This window comes from Salvelinus fontinalis, chromosome 23, assembly GCF_029448725.1.
Source record: "Salvelinus fontinalis isolate EN_2023a chromosome 23, ASM2944872v1, whole genome shotgun sequence".
Taxonomy (NCBI): Eukaryota; Metazoa; Chordata; class Actinopteri; order Salmoniformes; family Salmonidae; genus Salvelinus; species Salvelinus fontinalis.
Window position 1 is genome coordinate 20,865,701 of NC_074687.1, and position 21,561 is coordinate 20,887,261.

Consider the following 21,561-nt stretch of genomic DNA (forward strand, 5'->3'; position numbering starts at 1 on the left):
ATTGGGGGCACCATAAGCCACTTTGGGTTCATCCTGTCTTTTTCTGAACCTGGCGTTATCTTAACCCACAACCCTGGCCTAATTTCCCAGATGCCAGGATGTCTAAGGACCATTGAGGCCTTTGTTCTACTCCTCTCTGTCCCAGTTACAACCACCCCACATCGTGTCACTGGAATGCCAGCTGTAGGTTTTATCACCAAGTCAATCAATTGTCAGCTCAAGCTATCTCTAGTAAAACCATACACCCAGATTGTCTGCAGGGTGCTAGAGTGGAGACCATAAAACACAGCATTAGCAGGAAAATAATATCTTATTGTTTGTTAAGTAAATAACTGATACATATCCAACAAATAAGGTGATACATAATTTTTCCCTCACACGTTCTATTAAAACGTACAGATTTCAGCAAAGAAATAAAGGCGCTCAAAAACAGGACAAACATAGCTACACGGTAAGGGAAGGGTTTAAGAATGTAAATTTTTAAAGTATTGACTGCATAGCGACTCGAAGGAGTAGGAGGTTCATTTAAGAAACTCAAGTCTGCGCTCAACTCCGTGGATGAAATCACCATGGAGTTGAGATACTTGGCAATCGACACCAATAACGTATATAAACCCTGGATTGCTAATGCTATGTATTGGCCAGTGAAAGGCCATTGTAGTGGGGATTGTAACATTAGTACTCTCGAAAGAAAAATACTATATTTCTCTCTCAGGCCGATACAGAGAGACTCATCCATACTTTACTACAAGCAGGCTTGACCACTGTAATGCTCTCCTGTCTGGTCTATCCAAGAAAGCCATTGGTCAACTGCAGAACATACAGAATGCTGCAGCACGGGTACTGACCAAGACCAGACGGAGAGCACTGTCACGCCCTGGCCTTAGTATTCTTTGTTTTCTTTATGTTTTTTAGTTAGGTCAGGGTGTGACATGGGGAATGTATGTGTTTTTGTAGTGTCTAGGGGTGTTGCATGTGTATGGGGCAGTGTCTAGTGTAGTTGTCTAGTTATGTCTATGGCTGCCTAGATTGGTTCTCAATTAGAGGCAGCTGTGGTTCATTGTCTCTGATTGAGAGCCATATTTAAGGTAGTCATAGGCATTGGGGTTTTGTGGGTAATTGTCTATGTTGAACGTTTGTTGCTTGTCATTGCACTTACGTTATTTAGCTTCACGGTCGTTTGTTGTTTTGTTTAGTTTGTATTCAGTGTTCGTTTTGTGTTTTTCCTTTCTCTAAATAAAAGAGAATGTATTTTGCACACGCTGCACCTTGGTCCTCTCTCTCACCCATAGACGATCGTGACAAGCACACATTATACCGATTTTAATGTCTCTGTACTGGCTGCCTGTGAATTTTTGTCACGAGAATTTTGCTATCTCAATGGTTGAACTCAACTATCACTCAAGCTTTGTCTATTTCCCAGAGGTTGCAAATCTCCGGTTAACCTGTTTGGGCTGCAAGCCCGACGTCGGTACAAATATGACAACATCCAGCTCAGCTGCAGGGCGCGAAATTCAAAATCTATTTTTTTAAAATATTTAACTTTCACACGTTAACAAGTCCAATACAGCATTTGAAAGATAAACATCTTGTCAATCCAGCCAACATGTCCGATTTTTTAAATGTTTTACAGAGAAAACACCACATATATTTATGTTAGCTCACCACCAAATAAAAAAGTGGACAGACACGTATGATTATGATTATGATGTATGAATTATGAATTATGATTCAAGTAGCATGCACAAGCCAACCTAAATAACCTAGAACCAACCTAAACAACCTAGAAAAAACTACCTCAGATGACAGTCCTATAACATGTTACACAATAAATCTATGTTTTGTTCATAAAATGTGCATATTTTAGCTATAAATCAGTTTTACATTACTGCTCCCATCATTGCTACATCATAGCTACAGTCTGAAATCACACGGGAGTAGCCAGAGAAAATACAGACACCAACGTCAACTACTAATTACACCTCATAAAACATTTCAGAAAAACATATGGTGGATAGCTAATGAAAGACAAATATCGTGTGAATAGAGCCAATATTTCCGATTTTTGAAGTGTTTTTCAGCGAAAACACAATATATCGTTATATTAGCTTACAACATTAGCTAGCATACGGCAGCATTGATTCTAGTCAAGCGCTAGCATAGCACAGTTCGACAGATACATGAAAAAGCATCCCAAATTGGGTCCTTATCTTTGTTGATATTCCATCAGAATGTTGTAACGGGGTCCATTGTCCAGTACAGTCTTTAGTTGGGTTCCAGAACGAAATATTTCCCTCTTTGGTTAGCAAGCACAATGGCCGTGCGTCGCTAATCTGTCTTTCTTCAAAAAATTCTTCCGTCGCATCACATCTAAAGTCCAGAATAAATTGCAATAATATAATTAAAGTATATTGAAAAAACATACTTTAGGATGATTTTGTGACATGTATCAAATAATATCGTAGGCAGAGGTCATATTCACCTTTAACGAGCGTATTCCAGGAGCCGAGTCCAGGTTCTGCCTCGCGCCCGGAATTTTTTTTTAACTGCGCAGGTCTCACTAGATGATGTGGTGTTCAGCCCCTGAAAGAGATATTCGACTCCTTTCTTCTCTCACTTCCGCATTACACCCAGATGAAGGCGTGTGACGTGTTTCTACGGTCCTAAGTGACATGACCTTGTATAGACAAGGTCTTAAAGAGAGACATAGCATTTTGGAAATCTCAATTCTGGATAGGGAATGGGCTGTAAAAATAGTTCTGTTCAACTTAGAGAAATAATTCAAACGTTTTTAGAAACTATAGACTGTTTTCTATCCAATAGTAGTAAATATATGTATATTGGAAGATCAAAAATTTCTTAAGAGGCCGTTTGAAAATGTGCGCATATTTTCCAGTTTTTTCAATATTCACCCTGCAGAAACTATAGACTGTTTTCTATCCAATAGTAGTAAATATATGCATATTGTAAGATCAAAAATTTCTTAAGAGGCCGTTTGAAAATGTGCGCATATTTTCCAGTTTTTTCAATATTCACCCTGCAGCCATAAGAAGTTAATAAAGAGTTAGACAAAGTCTCAGATTCTGCAATAGATCAATACTTTATTCAGAGAGCGCTCTGTCTTCAAAATGAGAACACAATCTTTTTATAGCACACACACACACACACACACACACACAAATGAACTCACATCAGTAGAAACTCCACCTCTCTTTAGGTGGTCTGTATGTTTCCAAAGTTCACATACATTGTTTATCACCCTTCTGCAACATGTTTCATCATCTTCTGCAAGCCTAGCCATTTCTAACAGTTTTTCTCCTCCCTAGGGTGGGGAGGCCTCTTTCCAGTTATTAGTTTCACCGTTATCACAAGTCGACAGTTAAGTTGTACTTGAATGGCTCAACTATACCCAACTCATATTGCGAAATAGTAACACAATGGCCTAGTCACACACATTATTGAATTATGACTAACACATTTCCTACAATTATATGGTTTCAGGGTGGAATACTTTAGTCATTATCTTAAACATACAAATTATTCTATCAGTTTTAAAATTCATTTTAAGATTCTTCTATTGGTTTTTAAATTAATCCACAATTGTGCGTCACAATACATGCCAGACATGCTTTTAAAGCTAGTGAGGGATATATGAGTCTCCAGCTTCAGTGATTTTTGCAGTTCGTTCCAGTCATTGGCAGCAGAGGCTGGAAGGAGAGGCGGCCAAAGGAAGAATTGGCTTTGGAGGTGACCAGTGAGATATACCTGCTAGAGCACGTGCTACGGGTGGGTGCTGCTATGGTGACCAGTGAGCTGAGATAAGGCAGGGCTTTACCTAGCAGAGACCTATAGATGACCTGGAGCCAGTAGTTTTGGCGACGGATATGAAGCGAGGGCCAACCGAAGTCGCCGAAGTCAAGGATCGGTAGGGTAGTCAGTTTTACTAGGGTATGTTTGGCAGCATGAGTGAAGGATGCTTTGTTGCGAAATAGGAAGCAGATTCTAGATTTAATTTTGGATTGGAGATGCTTAATGTGAGTCTGGAAGGAGAGTTTACAGTCTAACCAGACACCTAGGTATTTGTAGTTGTCCACATATTATAAGTCAGAACCGTCCAGAGAAGTGATGCCGGATGGGTGGGTAGGTGTGGGCAGCGATCGGTTGAAGAGCATGCATTTAGTTTTGCTTGCATTAAGAGCAGTTGGAGTCCATGGACACGGAAGGAGAGTTGTATGGCATTGAACATTTCTCTTGCATTTCAAAAAAATGCATGTATTTTTCTTTGTATTATCTTTTACCAGATCTAATGTGTTATATTCTCCTACATTAATTTCACATTTCCACAAACTTAAACGTGTTTCCTTTCAAATGGTATCAAGTATATTCATATCCTTGCTTCAGGTCCTGAGCTACAGGCAGTTAGATTAGTGCATGTCATTTTAGGTGAACATTTAAAAAGGGTTTCTACCCAAGTTGTCTGTCATATAATAAATGTCAAAAACGAATGTCGACATTAATAAATGCATTTCTATAGCTTCCAAAATAGTGCCAAGATGGCTGCGCATTTATACACATCATTGATGGAAAGTCTAACCATCAAACTCAACTCTGGATCTCGAAGCCAGTTACAGTGCTTGTTTTCATTGTTCCCTCTAATCACTGACTGAGACTCGTTTAGATAAGACTTAGTATGGGCTACTCACCAGCAAAATATGCCAAAAACGGTATGGTAACTTTCCAAAGGAAGCTGACTGCCATCTCCTTCGTTCCGAGTTTGTGGGCTAGTAAGTAAAAGTGAAAGTGCACGTTCCAGTTATCATTCCCTCTGGAACGCCCCGGGAATGTTTCTAAGGACAAACAAAATGATGGGCGACAACCTTGTATATAGCCTACTAAATCAGACCACACAGATTTAGCCTAACTAAGCAAGCAAGGAGTCGAGAGCTCCTATTCCGATGCGAAATTGGCTACCTGTACACAGGTAAAGTAACATACTACGCAGGGTTGCCAGGGTCAAGCAATATTTTAAGAAAATGATCCCCGAAAACTATCCCAAAAGACGGACCAAGGCCAATTATTTTTTTCGCAGCAAGGAAAGTGGTTCCACATTTATCCAATAAACACTTTTTTCTATAATGTCATCGAGCGAATTAAGAAGGAATATCGAGACTTAATTTCTAAAGATGTAGGAGCCCTATTCGGACGGTATTAGTATTACTGGGGGAGGTCGGGTAATATATTTGTCCACTAGCACAAAACACCACATCTATATTTTTTGTCCCGTCCGAATCTACATGGCAGTAATTTTTACATGAAAGGAGAGTAACAATTCCAGACAGAATAACCTACTGTTATTTGGCAAACTCCAAAGTCCTAATAATAATACTAGTCCCGTGCGAATCGGCATCCCTGTGTGTTGAGAAAAATGTCTTAGTTTGACAGGTGTCGCTCAAGGTTTGCTCAAGAAAACAATAACTGATTCGATAAATTGGACTAAATGCTGCGCATAGACTATAGCCTACATGTATCAATTTCCACAGTGAATTCGTTTGTTTATATGTTTTGTACGAATGAATTGAACATCGCCAAATGCATCTTAAACAAATACTGCGCCTATTTATTGCAACTCTTGCTGTTAGTAGATCGCAGAGCAGCAGACAATTGAGAAAACGACAAGTTCACTTTCTCATCATTAGCCTAAAAACGCATATCAAGGGAAAGTGTGCTGTTTGGTTCACAAGCTCACATCTGAAGGCTGGGGAGCATTTAGGACGTCTTCTACTGAGGATGATTATGATCACACTTCCTCAATTAAAATATTATTGCGACACTTTACCAAATATGGTTTGGTATGGTTTATAAACTTGGGTTATCAGTGTAGCCTGTTATCGCCTGAATTTGTTGAAATAACTTCACGCCTAGAAAAAAAACTCCAGGTTTCCGTCATAAATCACATCCAAATCGTCCTCTGGAATAAAGGACATTCTGGTAATACTAGGCCCATTCGAATACAGTTTAAAAATGAGAAAAATTCAGTTTACCATCAAAATAATAATTCTTGCAAATTTAAGAATATGAGAAAATAATATGATTTGCCCTTATTACACTCGCCAGATCATTTTCCATCAATGGATGTCAATTTAACTTTTGACTGGTACGATTAAGAAAAAAGGCCCAAGGAGGTGTGGCTCTGAGCTGTGGTATAGGCTATATACCACAAACACCTGAGGTGCCTTATTGCTATTATAAACTGGTTACCAACGTAATTAAAACAGTAAAAATAAATAATTTGTCCTACCCCTTGTCCACGGACTGATATACACTATATATACAAAAGTATGTGGACACCCCTTCAAATTAGTGTATTCGTCTATTTCAGCCACACCCGTTGCTGACAGGTGTATAAAATCAAGCACACAGCCATGCTATCTCCATAGACAAACATGGGCAGTAGAATGGCCTTACTGAAGAGTTCAGTGACTTTCAACGTGGAACCATCATAGAGGCCACCTTTCCAACAAGTCAGTTCATCAAATTTCAGCCCTGCTAGAGCTGCCCCGGACAACTGTAAGTGCTGTTATTGTGAAGTGGAAACATCTAGGAGCAAGAAAAGCTCAGTTAGAAGTGGTAGGCCACACAAGCTCACAAAACAGGACAATCCAGTGCTGAAGAGCGTAATGCATAAAAATCGTCTGTCCTCGGTTACAACGCTTACTACCGAATTCTAAGCTGCATCTGGAAGCAACGTCAGCACAATAACTGTTTGTCGGGAGCTTCATGAAATGGGTTTCCATGGCCGAGCAGCCGCACACAAGCGTAAGATCACCATGCGTAATGCCAAGTCTCATCTGGAGTGGTGTAAAGCTCGCCACCATTGGACTCTGGAGCAGTGGAAACACGTTGTCTTGAGTGATGAATCGCGCTTCACCGTCTGGCTGTCTAACGGACGAATCTGGGTTTGGCGCTAATCTCTGTGATATTAGGTGGCTTCTTGTGTAGATATTTTCCGTCTGGATTTTAATGATTTGTATGGAGAACGCTACCTGCCGCAATGCATAGTGCCAACTGTAAAGTTTGGTGGAGGAGAAATAATGGACTGGGGCTGTTTTTCATTGTTCGGGATACTCCCCTTAATTCCAGTAAAGGGATACGTTAATGCTACACCATACAATTACATTCTAGACAATTCTGTGCTTCCAACTTTGTGGCAACAGTTTGGGGAAGGCTCTTTCCTGTTTCAGCATGACAATGCCTCCGTGCCCAAAGCGAGGTCCATACAGAAAGGGTTTGTTGAGATCGTTGTGGAAGAACTTGACTGGCCTGCACATCGCCCTGACCTCAACCCCATTGAAAACCTTTGGGATGAATTGGAACACAGACTGCGAGTCTGGCCTAATCGCCCAACATCAGTGCCCGACCTCACTAATGCTCTTGTGGCTGATTGGAAGCAAGTCCCCGCAGCACTGTTCCAACATGTAATGGAAAGCCTTCCCAGAAGAGTGGACGCTGTTGTAGCAGCTGTTGTAGCAGCAAAGTAGGGACCAACTCCATATTAATACCCATGCTTTGGGAATGAGATGTTCCACGAGCAGGTGTCCACATACTTTTGGTCATGTAGTGCACCATGGTATTCAGCCAATCAGCATTCAGGGCTCGAACCACCTGGTTTATACAGTGCATTCGGAAAATGTTCAGACCCCTTGACTTTTCACACATTTTGTTATGTTACAGCCTTATTCTGAAATTTATTAAATTGTTTTTTCCCCCCTCATCAAATGGGCAATAATGACAAAGCAAACACAGGTTTTTAGAATTTTTTGTAATTTATTTGGAGAAAACCCCCCCCGGAAATATCACATTTACAAAAATATTCAGAACCTTTACTAAGTACTTTACTGAAGCACCTTTTCAGCAATTACAGCATTGAGTCTTCTTGGGTATGATGCTACAAGCTTGGCACACCTGTATTTGGGGAGTTTCTTGGCTGTGTGCTTTGGGTCATTGTCCTGTTGGAAGGTGAACCTTCGCCCCAGTCTGAGATCCTGAGTGCTCTAGAGCAGGTTTTCACCATAGATCTCTCTGCACTTTGCTCTGTTCATCTTTCTCTCGATCCTGACTAGTCTCCCAGTCCCTGCCGCTGAAAAACATCCCAAGAACATCATGCTGCCACCACCATGCTTCATCCGTAGGGATGGTGCCAGGTTTCTTCCAGACATGACGCTTTGCGTTCAGCCCAAAGAGTTCAATTTGGTTTCATCAGACCAGAGAATCTTGTTTCTCCTGGTCTGAGAGTTCTTTAGGTGTCTTTTGGCAAACTCCAAACGAGCTGTAATATGCCTTTTACTGAGGAGTGGCTTTCGTCTGGCCACTCTAACATAAAGGCATGATCGGTGGAGTGCTGCGGAGATGGTTCTCCTTATGGAAGGTTCTCCCATCTCCACAGAGGAACTCTGGAGCTTTGTCAGAGTTACCATTGGGTTCTTGGTCACCTCCCTGACCAAGGCCCTTCTCCCCCGATTGCTCAGTTTGGCTGGGTGGCCAGCTCTAGGAAGAGTCTTGGTGGTTCCAAATTTCTTCCATTTAAGAATGATGGACGCCACTGAGTTCTTTGGGACCTTCAATGCTGCAGAAATGTTTTTGTTCCCTTCCCCAGATCTGTGCCTCGACACAATCCTATCTCGGAGCTCCAGGGACAATTCCTTCGAACTCATGGCTTGGATTTGCTCTGACAAACACTGTCAACTGTGGGACCTTATATAGACATGTGTGCCTTTCCAGATCATGTCCAAACAATTACATTTACCACAGGTGGACTCCAACCAAGTTGTAGAAACATGTCAAGGATGATCAATGGAAACAGAATGCACCTAAGCTCTATTTCGAGTCTCATAGCAAAGGGTCTGAATACTTATGTAAATAAGGTATTCCTGTTTTTTATTTTCAATAAATTTGCTAAAATGTCTAAAAACCTGTATTCCCTTTTTATTATGGGGTATTATGTGTAGATTTATAAAAAATAAAAATATACATTTAATCTCATTTAGAATAAGGCTGTAATGTAACAAAATGTGGAAAGAGTCAAGGGGTCTGAATACCTTCCGAATACACTGTATGTCATGCAGCTCACTTGCCAGCCATGGTCCCAGCAATATTGCACTCTATAGGCTATATCAAATGCGGTAAAATAACTTAAGATATAGGTTAAATTACATGAGGTTCTCACATGGCCCTTACATTGTATTACTGGGCTATATCAGCCAATATGCTAGGTGTAGTTGGAGAGAGCAGAGTGGTCAATATTTAGGCCTATTTCTAGACAATGTAGTAAACTATAACCTAATCATAGGCCTATTTAGAAAGTGCATTTTCTTGGAAAGATAACTGCAAGTGCTTCTGCGCTCATGTATAGGCTATGGCCTATTCTCTATTTAATTGAGACCACACGCACACCTGATCTCGCAGGTAGGGCTACTGAATGCAAGCAGCAAGAACGATGACAGTGACACTTGCTATGTTTCGCATAGGTCTATTGGATATTGCCTACCTTTTAAGAGGACGATTTGCAGGCAGAGACAAATAAATGGGATGAGTAATGAAATCTTATTGAAAATGAAAAGGCACAACGCTCGCTCACCATCGTAGCTTAATCTATGTACTACGTACTTGAACTCTTACGTCCATCTAGGAGAGGTAGGATACTGAAGTTGAAGCAGCGAATTCTGAGTGTGTGAATAATGAAATAAATATGGGTTTTTAATTCAATAAGTAGTGTGGTAAAACGTGGGGTGTTGGGTTGAGCGTGCAGAGATTAACACAGAGACAGGGAGGTTCTAAACACGACTTTACTAGGCTATACAATAAACATAACAACGAAATCACGTAGGTTTGGCTTGGTCCTTCTTCTCAGCTTCTGCTCCGTGTCTGTCTCTCTGTTCTCTCCCGCGGTGTGCCATGGTGCTCCCTTTATGTGGCCTCCACAGCTGGTTGGCACTCTCACCTAATTAGCTCTACTTGGAGCCTGTGTAGCAGAGGGAACCTATGTCGCGGCACGTACCTCCCCTCTAACACCAACCCCTGGGGTAGAGCTCCAGGGATACCACAGTAGGCTAACGCATACAAAGGAGAAAGAGGACTGTTTCCAAATAATCTGTGGGACAACAAAAATATTTTCATCCCAAAGTCGTCTGTCTGACCACCCGTCATGGTACGCAGCATGAACTCCCGCAGGCATCCCGTGGGAATGCAGCCCTCTAGTGCAGTCAGTACACAACACTCATCATGTCTTAGCAGGATCAGATGGTGACAGAGGACCCAGCACGATCAGACAGACAGAGAAGACCAGTCCATGGAGCTCAGGGTAATTTTGCAGTATATTATCAATATTAGTGAATGATACAAAGTTCCATCTGGAATTGATGGGTAGACCTGCAGTAGCTACAGGACAGCAGATTAAGCTTAAAGCTTCAGTCAGGGTTCTGGGAATAATGGTCAGTTCAATTATTGAACCATTGATTCTATTGTTGGATAATAAAATGTATAAATGTACACCAAGATCATTCTTAGTCATGTTTCATTTTAGTAGGATCTGATCCTAACAGGGGTCTCAGCAGGGTCAGGCAGCCAGGAAAGACCAGTCTGTGATGGAGGTGAGGTGAATTTGTGCAGAAACAACACTTTATGCTCTCTGTGCAGCAAGGACTGGTCAAGCCAGATGCTATGTTAACCTTTACTTAACACCCATCCCGGATCCGGGAGCATCCTCATCAGTAAAAGCTGACTAGCATAGCCTAGCATAGCGCCACAAGTAAATAATAGCATATAAATATCATGAAATCACAAGACCAATACAGCAAATGAAAGATAAACATCTTGTGAATCCAGCCATCATTTCCAATTTTTTAAATGTTTTACAGCAAAAACACAATATGTATTTCTATTAGCTAACCACAATAGCCAAAGACACAACCACATATTTTCACCATGTTTCTACCGCATAGGTAGCTATCACAAAACCGACCAAATAGAGATATAATTAGTCACTAACCAAGAAACAACTTCATCAGATGACAGTCTTATAACATGTTATACAATAAATGTATGTTTTGTTCGAAAATGTGCATATTTGAGGTATAAATCATAGTTTTACATTGCAGCTACCATCAAAAATATCACCAAAGCAGCCAGAATAATTACAGAGAGCAACGTGAAACACCTAAATACTCATCATAAAACATTTATGAAAAATACATGATGTACAGCAAATGAAAGATAAACATTTTGTGAATCCAGCCAATATTTCTGATTTTTTTTAAATCAGCAAAAACACAATATAGCATTATATTAGCTTACCACAATAGCCAAACACACAACTGCATTTATTTACCGCATAGATAGCATTCGCAAAAACCAGCAAAAGATATAAAATGAATCACTAACCTTGACCAACTTCATCAGATGACAGTCTTATAACATCAGGTTATACAATACACTTATATTTTGTTCGAAAATGTGCATATTTAGAGCTGCAAACCGTGGTTATACATTGTGAATATGTAGCACCGATTCACCAGAATGTCCGGAGCTATTTTGGACACTCACCTAATCTGACCAAAGAACTCATCATAAACTTGACATAAAAATACTTGTTGTATGGCAAATGAAAGATACACTGGTTCTTAATGCAACCGCCGTGTTAGATTTTTTTTAAATAACTTTACCATAACAAACAGCTTGCGTTATTGCGAGACAGAGCCCGCCAAAACGGCAGAGAATAGGAATCAACATTTTCCACAGAAATACGAAATAACATCATAAATTGTTCTTACTTTTGCTGAGCTTCCATCAGAATCTTGTACAAGGAGTCCTAGGTCCAGAATAAATCGTTGTTTGGTTTTAAAATGTCCTTTTCTCCTGTCGAATTAGCAACCTTAGCTAGCCATGTGGTGCGAACATGCACATCTTCTCTTGACGCACGGAAATTCCAAAAGTCTCAATAAACGTTGAATAAACTGATACAACTCTGTTGAAAAAACTACTTTAGGATGTTATTATCACATGTATCAAATAAAATCAGAGCCGGAGATATCCGCCGTGTATACCGAACGCTTTTCAGAAGCCAATGTCGACGTACTTCACGCACCAGAGAAGACAAAGAAATTTCCAGACCTGTCACTCCAAAAGCTCTTGTTCGGCCTCAGATCAAGCTAGACACCCCATTCCACCTTCCACTGCCTGTTGACATCTAGTGGAAGGCGTATGAAGTGCATGCATATCGATAAATATAAGGCAATTGAATAGGCAGGCCCTGGAACAGAGCATCGTTTTCAGATTTTTCACTTCCTATATGGAAGTTTGCTGCAAAATGAGTTCTGTTTTACTCACAGATACAATTCAAACAGTTTTAGAAACTTGAGAGTGTTTTCTATCCAATAGTAATAATAATATGCATATTGTACGATCTAGAATAGAGTACGAGGCAGTTTAATTTGGGCACGATTTTTTCCAAAGTGAAAACAGCGCCCCCCTATTGACAAGAAGTTTTAAGGCAGTCTGACAAACCTCCAAAGTTGATTTCCAAACTGTATCAAGGGTTGATATAGGCTTTTCCTGATGACACAAAACATGTCAAACAAAAATGTGAGGAAGACCTGGTAGAAGCTATTGATGATGAAGAATGGATACAGATATGTTTGAATGCCCAGTGATGTTCATATAATCTCAGACTTAAATTACTGCAGTTTAAGACCATCCATAGAACGTACTATATGCCAGTGAAACTGAATTACAAGCACTCAGAAATGTCATTCCTCTGTTTGAGTTGTACAACACAAAAGGGGACATATTTGCATATGTTATGGTCTTGTGAAGGCTGGCTGAAGAGCATTTTCTTTTATCTCAGCATGTCTACAGATTCTCCCTTCTCCCTGTTTTTGTTGGCTTGGAAATGTTGATACTGCAAACTTTTATCTGAAGAAACTGTGTAACCAAGCATTTATAGTGGCTAAGAAATGGCCATTAATTGGTAGGTTGGTTATACTCCCACAATGTCAAGTTATGTATCACTAGATTTGATTTATTACAAGATTAAGGGTATACTGGGCAGCTTTCATAAGGTCTAGAGGCCTCATATGGAATATAGTATGACTAAAGGAGTCTGTATTGAAAACATGCCCACGTCAGGGGAGATGCCTATTTAGGCAATCCGTAGCTGCTGGGCTGCTCAGTCCTGGCTCTGGGGGTCTACCGTCCTGTGGGTTGTCACTCTGGCCTTGGCCTAACACACCTGAAACAAATAATGAATGTTTCACTAAGATCCTAAAGATGAGTGAGTGTAATGTGTTGGGTTGGGGCGCTGCAGGGTGGTGGACCCCTAGGGATAGGACGGGACAATCCAGCTATATTGTGTGCAAGTAAATAGAGCTCTACAGTACTATTAGTCCTATGAGATTAATTATATGGAGGATTTGCTGTTTCTATGTGTTAATGTACATTTGAGGTGTATATGTTTTTTTGTTTTTGTTTTTTCTTTCCAAAACATTAAAGGTGTGAACTGGGAGGGATTTGAGTTATTGACTAGACTGGTGGGGGCCGAGCAGGCAGCTTGATATAGAGGATGCTTTATAAAAACAATCAGAATTCTTTGTATTTTTCAAGACTTGTTACTTTGTTAGGTTAAAGGTGCAACACAATATTTATTATTGAATTACATTTGATCTAGTTCAGTCTTATTAATCACTTAAATTTATTTTTATTTTTTATTTATCCTTTATTTAACTTGGCAAGTCAGTTAAGAACAAATTCTTATTTACATTGACGGCCTACCAAAAGGCAAAAGGCCTCCTGCGGGGATGGGGGGCTGGGATTAAAAATATAGGACAGGGCCTCCCGGGTGGCGCAGTGGTCTAGGGCACTGCATCGCAGTGCTAGCTGCGCCACCAGAGTCTCTGGGTTCGCGCCCAGGCTCTGTCGCAGCCGGCCGCGACCGGGAGGTCCGTGGGGCGACGCACAATTGGGCTAGCGTCGTCCGGGTTAGGGAGGGTTTGGCCGGTAGGGATATCCTCCTCTCATCATGCTCCAGCGACTCCTGTGGCGTGCCGGGCGCAGTTCGCGCTAACCAAGTGGGCCAGGTGCACGGTGTTTCCTCCGACACATTGGTGCGGCTGGCTTCCAGGTTGGAGGTGCGCTGTGTTAAGAAGCAGTGCGGCTTGGCTTGGTTGGGTTGTGCTTCGGAGGACGCGTGGCTTTCGACCTTCGTCTCTCCTGAGCCCGTACGGGAGTTGTAGCGATGAGACAAGATAGTAATTACTAGCGATTGGATACCACGAAAATTGGGGAGAAAAAGATTAAAATAAATATAGGACAAAACATACATCACGACGAGACAAGACTACTGTACATAAAGAGAGACCGAAGACAACAACATAGCATAGCAGCAACACGTGACAACACAGCATGGTAGCAACACAACATGGTATCAACACAAAATGGCAGTAGCACAACATGGCAGCAGCACAAAACATGTTACAAACATCATTATGCACAGACAACAGCACACAGGGCAAGAAGGTAGAGACAACAATACATCACGCGAAGCAGCCACAACCAAGAGTGTCCATGATTGAGTCTTTGAATGAAGAGATTGAGATAAAACTGTCCAGTTTGAGTGTTTGTTGCAGCTCTTTCCTGTCACTAGCTGCAGCGAACTGAAAAGACAAGCGACCCAGGGATGTGTATCGCTTTGGGGACCTTTAACAGAATGTGACTGGCAGAACGGGTGTTGTATGTGGAGGATGAGGGCTGCAGTAGATATCTCAGATAGGGGGGAGTGAGGCATAAGAGGGTTTTATAAATAAGCATCAACCAGTGGCTCTTGCAACGGGTATACAGAGATGACCAGTTTACAGAGGAATATAGAGTGCAGTGATGTGTCCTATAAGGAGCATTGGTGGCAAATCTGATGGTCGAATGGTAAAGAACATCTAGCCTCTCGAGAGCACCCTTACCTGCCGATCTATAAATTACATCTTCGTAATCTAGCATGGGTAGGATGGTCATCTGAATCAGGGTTAGTTTGGCAGCTTGGGTGAAAGAGGAGTGATTACGACAGAGGAAACCAAGTCTAGATTTAACTTTAGTCTGCAGCTTTGATATGTGCTGAGAGAAGGACAGTGTACCGTCTAGCCATACTCCCAAGTACTTGTATCCGGTGACTACCTCAAGCTCTAAACCGCCAGAGGTAGTAATCACACCTGTGGGGAGAGGGGCATTCTCCTTACCAAACCACATGACTTTTGTTTTGGAGGTGTTCAGAACAAGATTAAGGATAACAAATGTAATAATGATCTCTTACCAAGCTTGATGACTGTTGGCATTTTTGTTACTTTTTGTTCGAAATAGAGACAGCATGTTGTATTGTGTAAAAAATACAGGAAATTAGCTGTAGATGCCCAAAAAAATTACGGGGGAGGACCCCCAGACCGGGTTATGTCCCCCCCACTTCTAAAACCAAAGTGGTGCCCCTGCCAAAACATGATGGCATTCTATTTAGCTGATATGGGAATAAATGCACAAGCAGCATATCAAACTGGGATAATGTTTTAGGTTACACCGGCAAGTATAAGAATATTTTCCAGGGCATCTTTTTTAAATTATGAATCTGATTATTTCACATGGAGATGTGGGAAGCTAAAAAGGCTAACTTGCTATGTTTTTAGTCAGACTAAAGACAGCTAGCCAGGATGCCAGCTAGCTACTACTAGCAAGGGAAGGTGACTCTTCCTTGCTTCGCAAAATGAAAAAATGAAAATATTAAACCTGCTATCGTCCCCTTGTGAATGGGAGTAGGCCCAGCAAGGATATCATGTTTTTATTTTACCTTTAACTAGGCAAGTCAGTTAAGAACAAATTCAAATTTTCAATGACAGGCTAGGAACAGTGAGTTATCTACCTTGTTCAGGGGCAGAACGACAGATTTTTACCTTGTCTGCTTGGGAGTCAATCTTGCAACCTTCCGGTTACTAGTCCAATGCTCTAACCCCAAGGCTACCTGCTACTCCAAAATTCCCACTCCACCCAAATGCACGCACGCACGTAGATCAATGGCATGAAGCTTGTAGGAATAGCTAACATGCTAGCTGAGTAGTTAAAAAGTAGTTGTAAACTTGCTACAGTTGTCCATCATGTGATTTGAACACAAAACGTTTGGTATGCTAGACCTACGCGTTTCTGTCTTAAGTAACTGACTGCCTGCATCTGTGATTGGAATGACTGTATACAAAATTGTGTGGTGGAATCAAAAATGTTTCCTTTCTTGTGTGCCTGTCATGAATTTCACATAAGTCATTTGTTTCTATTTCAGGATAATTTGTGATAGTGGGTTGATCCTACAGGAACACGCCACATGCAACCACCAAAGCGTTGCCTGCTTTTGCTACTCATGAAGAGGGAGCTACGCACATACATCGACCTACTCAAACCTCTGGATGCAAAGGAGTAGGTGCGAAGTCAACAGGAGAGTCAAGTCAAACGTCGTGAATTGAGAGCAAAGGCCAAAGCTTTCAAACCTGTGGGACGATTCAAATACGAGGAGGGGAGATGTTATATATTGAGGTTGTAACTTTTGTACATCCTACTTGCACAGAGCATCATGGGTAATGTGATGTTTAGATGTGCACGTTTTAGATACATGATTGAACTGATTCCCGGCTGTCGTCTAATCATTATTGAATTGTTATAAATATGTGGTTATGAAACGCACAAGACATTACAATGAGAGAGGAAGAATGTCCTGTGTGGCTCACTTGGTAGAGCATGGCACTTTCAACGCCAGAGTTGTGTGTTCAATTCCCAAGGGGGACCAGTATGAAAATGTAAACTCTCACTACTGTAAGTTGCCCTGGATAAGAGTGTCTGCTAAAATGTGAAGTCAGATATGATTTTGTACAGTGGTGTAAAAATACTTTAAAGTAATACTTATTTTGTGGGGGTATATATACTTTACTATTTATATTTTTGACAACTTTAACTTCTACATTCCTCAAGACAATTGCTCAATAGTTTAAGGAATTTTTTATTATTCAAACTTTTACTTTTGATACTTAGGTATTCTTTAGCAATTACATTTACATTTGATACTTAAGTATATTTAAAACCAAAAACTACTGTTACTCGAGTAGTATTTTACTGGGTGACTTTCAATTTTACTTGAGTCATTTTCTATTAAGGTATGTTTACCACCACTGGTATTGTAACTGTACTGTATAGTGGTGCTGTCTTAACTGCATCAGTGTAGCAGTCCTTCAGGGTGAACTCTGCAGTTTTCACCACACATGTGTAGACAGACTCCTGGCTCTCAGAATCTTGGTTCTTCCCCCCAGGTATGAACAGTTCAGGTCCAGGACTCTCTGACCCCTCAGGAATCTTCCAGATGAACTGGGTCAGGGGCTGGAGGTCAGCTGAACACAGCAGGGTTCTGTCCATGTTCTCTGGGGTTGTGTTGTCGACCACACAGGCTATGTTGGGCTGTTCCACGGCATATTAACTCTTTCAGTCTTTAAACAATAGACTGTGCTATATCACACCTGCACAAGTAAACATTAACTATGATTGTTATTTGACAAGACTAGAATAAGTGTGACAGCAATGTTAGTGTAGGTGGTTGAGAGTCTTTAAAAAGACTGAGTGTGGGGGATAGGTTTGTCAGGTATTCCTTTTTCTTTCTCTCTCCAGGTAGACTTTAGAAAAGTGAGAAGTAGTTTTCATCTCTGCTAATCTGATTGGTTAATACAATTAGGGCTTGGCCTAATGACAAATGCACACTTATTCATACACTGTATGTACTATTGACTTGCAGACCTATACAAACACTTACCTATTATCTTCACGTCAATGAGTGAGTAATGTGGCTTGCCGTTGATGACTGCCTCTAACAAATAGAATCCACTGTCTGCATCTGTAAGACCACTTATAGTTAGCTCTCAAGTGTGCCAGTCCAGGATGATTCTGTGTTCATAGATGGCAGCGTACACATTGTTGGATTACTTCATGAAGCAAAAAAAAAAGTATTTATTTTAATAACGGAGCCTTTTCTAAATTCAAACAGACTGAAACTGGACATGGACATTTTGGCTCCTGGTTCCACAAATCGAGGACAAAGACGGTATCGCCAAGCTAATTTGTAGCTCATGTGATAGCTTAGTCTAGCAGATAAGTGTTGAGAAAGTAAACTAAAAGTTGCTTGTTTGAATCCCTGAGCTGACTAGGTGAAACATCTGTAGCTATGCACTTGAACAAAGCACTTAACCCTAAGGTGTTCTGGATAAGAGTGTCTACCTAATGATCTAAATGTAGCTAGCAAAAGATCTTATCTTATTGGTCAAAATACCAATAATCAGTGGTGTGTATTCATGGATGCCAAGGAAAGCCAGGCTTCCCCAAGAAAAATACATATAAAATCATTTGTCTCTCTGTGTTTCATCATTTTCATTACATTTGCAAGAGGCTGAATGTATCTCACCAGAGAAAGCATCTGAGCGACTGAAAGACCGTCCCTCTGTCTCTGTATGTGTAGGTCATCTATCTGATGCTGTCTGGTCCAAAGAGTATGACATTGTTGCCGCGCATAGCATTGAATGCAAGGGAAGCCAGCGACCATTTGTCCTCCATTTATATATTTTTTTATAATAATAGCAAATCAGTATTGAGCTAAATTGAGTTCAACTGTGAATGGTCCTGGTTCAACAAAAAAAAGTGTCACTTGAATACAGTTTAGCTTCTCTCCAATCAAATCGCATCGAGAGCATACATCATTGACAGAAACTATTTGAATTGTTGCATCTAGTTGTCTTGTTGTCCTCGGGTGGATAGCTAGCTATCTAAAATTGTACCTTTCCTAAATTAGCCATGGTTGGAGACAACAATTTTGAATTGTGGTTTTACTTAACCTCTACGAGATCGGTCTCCCCCCACGGGATGGTTGAGCAAAGTCTAAAACTTTGCACATACACTGCTGCCATCTAGTGGCCACAATCTAACTTGCGCTTGGGCTGGAATAATACATTATGGCCTTTCTCAGGCATTTCAAAGTTGATGGTTAAAAAAAAGCATTTTTTTTTTTTTGCATTATCGTTTACCAGATCTAATGTGTTATATTCTCCTACATTAATTTCACATTTCCACAAACTTCAGTGTTCCCTTTCAAATAGTTTCAAGAAAATGCATATCCTTGTTTCAGGTCCTGAGCTAAAGGCAGTTAGATTTGGGTGTCATTTTAGGCTAAAAATGGTCCGATCCTTCTCCGTACTGGCCAATGATTATAACGGTGGTTTTGATCCAACCATTATATTCATGCATTGTGCTCCTGGCCTGAGAGAATGGAAGTTAAATATGGAGCTAGATGTAGAAGGCTAATGTGAACTAACTAATGTTGCCCATGAAATTAAGTTAGGCTAGCATTTTAGCCAGGTAGCCTAGGATAACAAAAAATAAAAGTGTGTACTGTATGACAGAGTGATAGACCAATTTGTCAACATGAAAGAGAGGGCGATGGCATTGGCGTTTCCCTACAAGTAGGGTGAGTCAACAGCTCCTGTAATTCTCTGTGGTTCTAAATCAAAGGTTGTTTAGTGGCACGAAATTGTCAGAAACATTAACTTACTTGACCCTGCTGGAGTTCATGTCACAGTTTGTTACAGACAATATGCTTTGTGGACTTCACCGGATAGAAGTTGCACTCCGGTTTTGTGATGAAACAAAGGAGTAGTTGAATTTATTCTGCCACTCTGTCTTATTGTCTCGGCCTTAGGCCTATATATAATGGTCACAAGGCATATGAACTAACAGGTTATATAGCAAACAATGCCATTACCACAACACATAGGTTGTAATATGGCTTTTTTCTATCTTGGCTTCTCCAGTGATTTTACGCACACACCGCTACTGCCAAATACATGGGCCAAAGATCAGAATTGGAATGCCTGTGTAAATGCAGCCTTTGTAAGATACATGTAACAACTCCTTCCTTCATCAGTAGGAGGCCTAGTAGTGGTATTTCCACCATACAGCAATGGACCTTATCTTGTGATACAGTAAATCATTAACATGGCAGACTAGTCAGTTCCGCTCGTGTACATAACCTAGGCTGGAACAAACGTGAGTTCTCCTATGTCAAACGTTTCCCAGTGAAAGACTAGCCAACAGAGTGCTATTACAGTACCATTAGGCCTCTAGGAAAACTATGTGCTTATTCTAGGCCCTACTTTGTTATGTGTCTTTATACCTGTAACATTGCTGAGTGACCCAATAACCTCCTAAAACCTAGGTAACCAGCCTCTGTGCTGAAAAATACGTGGGGCACCATCCAGTGTAGAAAATACACTATTTTCATAGTTACAAATCAGGTCACCCTACCAAACTTCCCTGCTAAAACGTACTGTAGGTCTGTTTGCTACCTTTAAATTGTCACAGTCTTAATGCCAATCACCAAACGAGGGGATTAACGCAAATGCGGATTAAATTGACTTTAGTACTTGCTGTCAAAAGGCTGCATTCTGCAATAGGGACGGGAGTAAAGCAACCTAATTTTGTTGACACCATTGTACATAAAACAGCGCTGACTTTTTACAGTTTTATAAACTCAGCAGAGAGCGTTCTCTCCATTCAACTCCACTTCAATCTTGAAGGGTGTTTTTTAAAACATGCATCCAATCTCCTTGCTCCCTTACATTACTAGACCAATATGCTTCAATGTGCCGCGGGTCACAGTGCTGTGGCAAGACAGGACGATGATAGAGCTTCTGCTCGTGATGTTAAATTGATTTGGAGCGCTGTTGAAAAGTAAATACGCTGACTATACAATGGACTAATTATAAAAATAAAAGCAATACTTTTCAATGAGTGAGAAATAACAACTGCCAATACGTGAGAGTTGGCAGCTCTGTGGCAGTTTCGATGGTACAATGATTACACTATACTTGCTTGTTTGGTCACATAAACTGAAATTAAGCGAACTATTTGAATTTTAGCAACCAGAAAATGGCGGAGCGATTTCGGCATATGGCATCTTTAAGTGTATGGTCCATTTGATCGTTATGCAACCTGAGCAATGAGTGACTCAGACAACTGCGAACTTTCACTTTCAACAAGTGGAGAAGGCTGTTCAAATGCAATGGCAGCTCGCGTTTACTTCACAATCGTGGTCGGGAGTCTTTGTCTTTCTTATCCCTTAACAAAATTATTTTGTCAAACAGATTGTGAAGCAGTAAGCGGCAGTTTGAATCTAGTGGGCACAATAAATACAACAATAATTTGATTAGTGTGTAGGGGCAGATTTGTGTAATCATCTCTTCAGGAGATTTTATTATCTATTTACTTAATTTAAACTGATCAGTGGAACAATTCTCATTCTTAACAATGGGCTAAAATATAGGATAATTACTGTGCTTGTTATTCCCCACTTATTTTATTATTCTACTTCCTCCCAGTTTTTCCAGTGTAATCACATATTTGAAGTCTCATATGCCGACTTGTGTCTTTGAAAGTGAATTATATGAGGCTAAGTATTTT